The sequence below is a fragment of the Equus caballus genome, chromosome 5 (genome assembly GCF_041296265.1).
Source record: "Equus caballus isolate H_3958 breed thoroughbred chromosome 5, TB-T2T, whole genome shotgun sequence".
Classification (NCBI taxonomy): Eukaryota; Metazoa; Chordata; class Mammalia; order Perissodactyla; family Equidae; genus Equus; species Equus caballus.
In genome coordinates this window covers 82,139,102-82,145,981 of record NC_091688.1, presented here as the reverse complement: position 1 = coordinate 82,145,981, position 6,880 = coordinate 82,139,102, and positions in this window count along the sequence as shown.

Sequence of the window (6,880 nt, the reverse complement as noted above, 5' to 3'; positions counted from 1 at the left end):
CACACTCTTATTAGGATGCTTTTGGCTGCAAGGATCAGAAAGCTGCGTCGAAAGTGGCTAGAACAGGGGTATTTATTTCTTCGCATAATAAGAAGTTAGAGATCAGAAGTTTCCAGTTTGACTAGTTCAGGTACCCGTCAACATCATTCAAGACACAGGTTCTTGCTATCTTTCCACTCCCCTTGCCTCAGTGTGTTGGCAACTTGCTTCGTGGTCACAAGATGGCTGAGGCAGGTCCACGCATCTTATCCTCACATATCAACATCTAAAGGCAGAAGAGACGTGCTCGCTCTTCGACCACTTTTTAAAAAAAAAGACCAAGGAAAACTTTCCTAGAAATACACGCAGCTAATCTCTTCTCACATCTTATTGGCCGGAACTGGGCCACATGCCCAGGTCTAAACCAATCACTGGCGAGGACTGCCTCAGGCTGGGACCAATCACAGTTCATCTCGGAGGCTGTGGAGGGCCCCAGGTTCCTGTAGAGCAGTTGACGCCTGGCTACCTGAACAAGGCCAAACATTTCACTAGAGAGGAGAAAGGGGGTGGCGGGCAATGATTTGTGGGCAAGGCAAACAACAGCTCTGTCACACACTTAAAGAGATTATTATTTCAAGGTAACCATCTCAATGACCTCCAGTCCAAAGCGAAGGGCGAATGAAAGCGTGAATCCAGGAGACAAAGTTGAGCAAGGGGTGCCGTCTGTTGTGGCCCTCATACTTGTTCTCCTGACAAATCACCCTTCAATAAAGGGGAGCATGTCCTGGCATTGGAAGGGGGTGTAGACGGCCAGGTGTTGAGGTGGGGGGACTCTGATCTGGAGACCAGGGTGATCTCTGCTGCATCCTGGACTTCCAGCACCTCACTGACTTCACTGTGAAATGTGGGGGTGGGACTGGACCATCCCTAATCTCTCTTCTCACTCTGGAATTTGATAGATTTTCACTCTCCTCACTGCCATCTGGTCCCTCTCCTTTGTCTCTTTTCTCTCCAGCTGATAGAAATGGATGCCAAAATTCTCTCCCTGCCTTTAGAGGTTTCTTCTCTGTTAAGTCTTTCTCCGCAGACTAGATTATAAGAGCCCCAAGGGCAAACATCTCTGTATGCTTTGCAGTCTCTTGTGTTCACAGAGCTATTATTTATTGAGGACCTACTCAGTGCAGTATACTGTGTGAGATGCTTGGCTCACACATAGCGGGCACTCTGTCATTATTTCCTTATTGGTTTTGCTCCAGGAGCTTTTGCTGTCTTCAGATTTTCTTAAGAGAGGTGAAGTGGTGTTATGTGTTTAGCTGATTATTATTATGAGGATGAGGCCAAGCCTAGTCCCACAGAATCACAGTTTCTGTGAATGGAGCAATGTTCCCTACTTCCCAAAGCCACCCATTCATTTTATAAGCGCAATTGCCATATGTGGCAGCACAATGAGAGGATGAGAGGCTTGGGCCCATAATCTGCCTTGGTCTTAGAGACAAAAGACAATGGAATGTTTAACTTAAGGAACTTTATAAAGGCAAGTGAGAGGGTTTTTACATGAAAATGGAGAGGCAGAAGCTGAGGGACCCAGAATTTTAAGGTTCATGTGGAGAATTCTCTTGGACGCCTTTAAAAAAAATCTGTAACATCATTTTTCTTCAAAACCTGGTCAGTAGTAACTTTTTAGCTTTTACGCCTGTGACCAACCTGTGTTTACTCTTCTGAGGTTGACAAGCAGGTGGCTCTAGTATTTTAAAGGCTAAAAATTCATGCAGTCAATTCCTTTTTCACTTGGCAGCATCTTTATTTAGTTTTAGAAGTCTGGTGTGTGTAACTTCTTGAAGATGGGAGTGATTATTTTGCAGTTAAAAGGATCAAATGCCTGACAGTCAGTTCAGCACAGGATCAATGGCAACAGCCAGAAGAGTGCCAGACAGCTTGACTATGTGTGCTGAGTGTAGTACCAGCTCCAACTGTGATGAGGTTTGGGATTGTTATTTAAAAATAAAACATTATGGCATACACTGTTTACTACCCAACCAATAGCTATTGCCCTGTCCCCACTTCTCTGCTAATCAATTCTTGATTTTTTTCAAGCCAGAGATCCATTGATTCAAGGGAAGGTATTTCTTTCCCTCAGCCCAGGGGCTTAATCATGATTGGCCTAGGGCTGAGCATATGACCTCATTTGAGCCAATGAGACACAGGGGAGAAGGAAATTTCCTGGGCACTTCTCTTCCCAACAAAGCCATCTTGCCAAATCAACGATCTATTTTCAGCTATTATCTTAGATTCTTAGCAGATTGAAAGATCTGACCAGTGTCCTACTTTAGAACATTTTCTGCACATGGCCTCTAGTTTTTCTCCCACTTTATTCCTTCTCCTTTGCAGGTCCTACACTGGCTTGTCCACGTCTTCATGACCTCTAAAGCCGGGGCACCCTAGGGCTCAATCATTGGCCTTTTTTCTATTGAAACTTACTCTGTACGGCCTCATTCATGGTTTTAACACCCTCCATATACTGACAACTTCCAAATTTCTTTCTGCACTCAAACCTCTCCCATGAGCTTCAGACTTTCATATCTAACTGACTTCTCAACTTTACCACATGGATGTTAAATGGGGACCTCAACCTTATTATGTTTAGGTCCCAAATAGAATTTTGATTTGCTCCATAATCCTGCTTCTTTTCCTGGCTTCCCCATTTCAAGAAGGAACAACCGGCATTCTAGCTTATGACAGAAGACTTGAGATCATCCTTGATTTTGTCCTCTCTCCAATCCCCCACACAGTGCATTGGCATATGTTCTTAACACTACCTCCAAAGTGTCTCTGGAGTCTTACACTTCTCACCACTCCCACCATTCACCACGCCAACTTCATCTTTCATGGCGGGAATCTCTTTACTACTCTCTTACTTCCACTTTTGCCTCCTGTGTCAGTTAGAATGGATTCCAACTCTAGATTTAAAAAAAATAACAATTATCTAAACAAGATAAGTTTATTTCTCACTCACATATGTTTGGAAGTAACTATTCCAGTGTTGTCTTGGAAGTTTCATAGTGTCACCAGGGCTTCTGGCTTCTGTCTTTCTCAGTACAAGGATCCATCCTTGTACACCATGTCCATCCTCAAGGTCATCTCATGGTAAAGCTTCAGCCATGATGTCCACATTTCAGGTCCAAGCACTTTCCCAGAAGTCCTATCTACATTTCCCCTTACATATTATTTATTGGCCACAACTTAGTCACATGATCCATGGAGCTGCAAAGGGAAGTTTGGGTAATGTAGTCTTATTCCAGGCAGCCATACACACAGCTTAAATTGGGGTTTTATTGCTACGAGGAAGGAGAGCATGGATCCTGGGGTAAGCTTGTAGCAATTTCTGCCACACATCTCTTTCATCAATTCTTATGACATCACCCTGCTTAACACTCTCCAATGGCTTCTCATTCTGCTCAGATTAAAATCCAACGGCTCTGTTTCTCCAACATCATCTGTTACATATTCTGTCCTTCTTACTCCATTCTAGTAACATCAGCTTACTTTGAGCATACTAAACTTATTCTCACCCCAGGGCCTTTGCATTTGCTGTTTCTGCTGCCTCAAGTAGGTTTCCTTCAAATCTTGGTATGACTGGGCACCTCACCTCATTCAGGTACACTCTTGCCTCCTTTCCTGATGCCACTCTCTAAATTGATGACTGTAGAGCCATTATTAGACTTCCGTAGAGCCTAGAAAATCTTACTTTTGGAAGATCTACCCAAATGACATCAAACACATCCCACAACAAATACAATTTGAGTGTGCCTGTATAAGGATTGACTTATATCGCCAGTGGCAAGTTAATCAGTTACCTTCGTAGCCATTTCCTAATTTTAATTTTTGCAGTTTTGCTTTTGTACTTTGGAGCCACTAAACTTTTTACTTCTGGGTATCCAGCATTTACTTTTATAAGCTCAAAAACTTACATGCACTGAGCATGGTGCTGTAGGACATGCTGGGTAAAACTTCCCTGGATGACTGTCAATTTTACCCCAACAGACACACTGCCATTGTTCCCACTATAGAAACTTCCTCATTTGTAAAACTTCTTAATGAAAGTTTTACTACTGATGTTCCTTCCACTATGACCGTCCAGTTATGTAACAATGGTTTAGAACGGAGTTTCTCAACCTCGGCACTATTGGCCTTTTGGGTAGGATAATTCCTTGTTGTGGGGGACTCTCCTATGCCTTGTGTGATGTTTAGCAGCATAGCAGCATCCCTGGCCTCTGCCTGCTCAAGACAGCAGCAACCCCCCCCCCCCCCCCCCGTTGTGACAACCGGAAAGTGTCTCCAGACATTGCCAAATGCCCACTGGGGGACAAAATCATCTATGGCCGAGAACCACCTATTTAGAAACCAATGTCGCACTAACCTATTAAACGAAGCGCATATGCTGATTTATGAGCAGATAGGAGTGGACCTTGGATGGAAGGCTTCTCAACCTGTAAAGCTTTGCAGAATTCCAAGTTTTGAACCTCAACTTGGTCACTGATCTTGAGCAATCACTTAACTTTTACAATTCGAGTTTCTTCAATTTTAAAATGGAGGCAATGAGACCTATTGTTAATTTGGATTGTTGTTAATCTAACAACAATCCGGGTTGATAATAGGATTACATGAATTCCTACAGGGAAAGAACCTCACCCAGCGTCTGGCCTACATTGAGAGGTTCCGTAGTTGTTAATTCTCCCTTTTGAGTTAAAATGGAAAGGTCTGAGTGAAAAACAATGTTGTGGTTATTTCTGACATAAATGCAGCATATGGGAAGGGGAATCATGTGGGGGAGGTGGTGGGGGGCTGCCCTGCCCAACTTCTCAGAAGCAGAAGAGAATTTATAGCAGTCATGAAACATGAAAACCCAAAAGAACTGTCAAAGTAAATTGACAGTAAATCATCAATGTAAATTTTGAAATAGAAACCATGGTTCTATCTGCCTCAGATATTCGAAATGTATCTCAAATCCGATCACTTCTCACCTCTCCTCTGCTCTCCCTGTGGTTCACGCCGCCATCATCCCTTGCTTGGTTACTGCGAGAACCGTCTGTCTGGTGGTCTCTTGCTTTTGCCTTACTCCTGTGTTGTTTGTTCTCAGCGCAGCAGCCTGGATGAGGCTTTTTAAAATATAAATCAGATCATATCTCTCAGCACCCTGTAATAGCATCCCTTCTCAAGCCAGGTAAAAGCCCATGTCCCGATCTGTCCCCATCTAAACTCTGGTCTCATCTCCACACTCAGGCCACCTGGCCTCCTGCCTGCTGCTTATATCCTCAGCACCTGTGTCCTCAGGGCTTTTGCACTGCAGATGCCTCTCCATGGACCGCCCTTCCCCTTAGACTCATGGCTCCTTCACTTCCTTTCGGCCCCTGCACAAATGTCATCATTGAGACCTCCTTTGACTCACCTACGTAAAGCGGTGAGTAACCACCACCAGACCCAGTCCACAGGCCCGGCTGCTCCCTGTCACTCTGACCCTGCTTCTTTTTTCCTTATAGGACGAGCCACCACCTAACACATGAGAATGTGTAAACACCATGAGGAAGGGGCTTTGCTTACTTTGCTGCTCTGTCTCCAGCACACTGAACACTGGTTGGCACACAGCAGGTGCTTGATAAGTGTTTTCTGAATGAGCAAATGAACAGAAGAGGGCAAAATTTCCATGGGGGTAAAAATAAAAACAAAGGAAACCACAAGCCCATATGTGGAAGTCAACCGATGTGGGTCCTTTGACGCCCTGTGTCTCACGGGCTGGTTTTCCCTCTGCCTTCCTGGACATTTGTCATGACTCTGACATGTGTCAGTCATATCCCCCTGCTCCACCCTTGGAAACACTCATGGACAGTTAGTGCCCTAAGAGGTGAGAAATATGGTGCTTATGAGAGGGTGACAGATGAGACATTGGTGAATATTCAGTGCAAAAGAGGTAGCTATCTGTCTCATTCTGGCCGCTCTACATAGGTCTGGTCCACCCAAGTGTGGGGCATGTAGAAAGCCAAGGGATTCTTGGGTCTAGAATTTGCCCAGATGATCCCTCACGTGCTGCAGAGGCCTGCTTGTCGGGCTCATTGTGAGATCTCCTGTGGCCTGACACGCGCTCTCTGTTTTTATATGCTATGTTTTGGCTGTGCTTGTCTGACGGGCTCTCTGTTCTCCTTCATATAGGATTTAGCATGCACCTGCTGTCCATATACAGTTTGGCTAACATTTGACATTTGTCCATTTTTTTAGTGTCTGGTGTCCTTTTCCTTCTAGGGTATTACCTCTCTCCCACTCTATTCTTGGTGGGAGGCCTAAGAGGCTGGTCCTCCCTCTCCTCAAGGAAGCAGGCACATGACCTGAGAAGGCCCAACAAATGAGGCTCTCTAGGGATTTCACAAGTTGAGTGGGGGCCCAAGGAAGAATGGGAACCGTTGGAGGTCATTTGTCCAGGCACTGCCATACTAACCGCCCTGTTCCTGCTCCGAGACCACTGTTGAAATTCCTTCTGCCTAACTCTTTGGAGCTCATCCTGTTCTTGCTCATTCCCAGACTGGCCCTCAGGCCTCCTATTAATTCCAAGAACCCCTGATATCTTTTTATATACTCCTCGTGCATGAGTTAGTTATTGGTTCTTGTTGCTTAGAAGGCCAAATCCTAACTGCTACACACACTGCTTGTAGTGAGGACACTCCAGCTTCTCGCCCGGGACTTTGCTTGGGAGGCAGATTGGTCAATAAGAAGCAAATAGAGTAATTTAGGGTAGAGGGAAAGAGGTGGCAACAAAATACCATACTTAGCTTTTTCTCACATCATTTCTATTAGTTTTCTATTGCTGCCTACAAATTACTATAAATTTAGTCACTTAAAACAACACCCATCT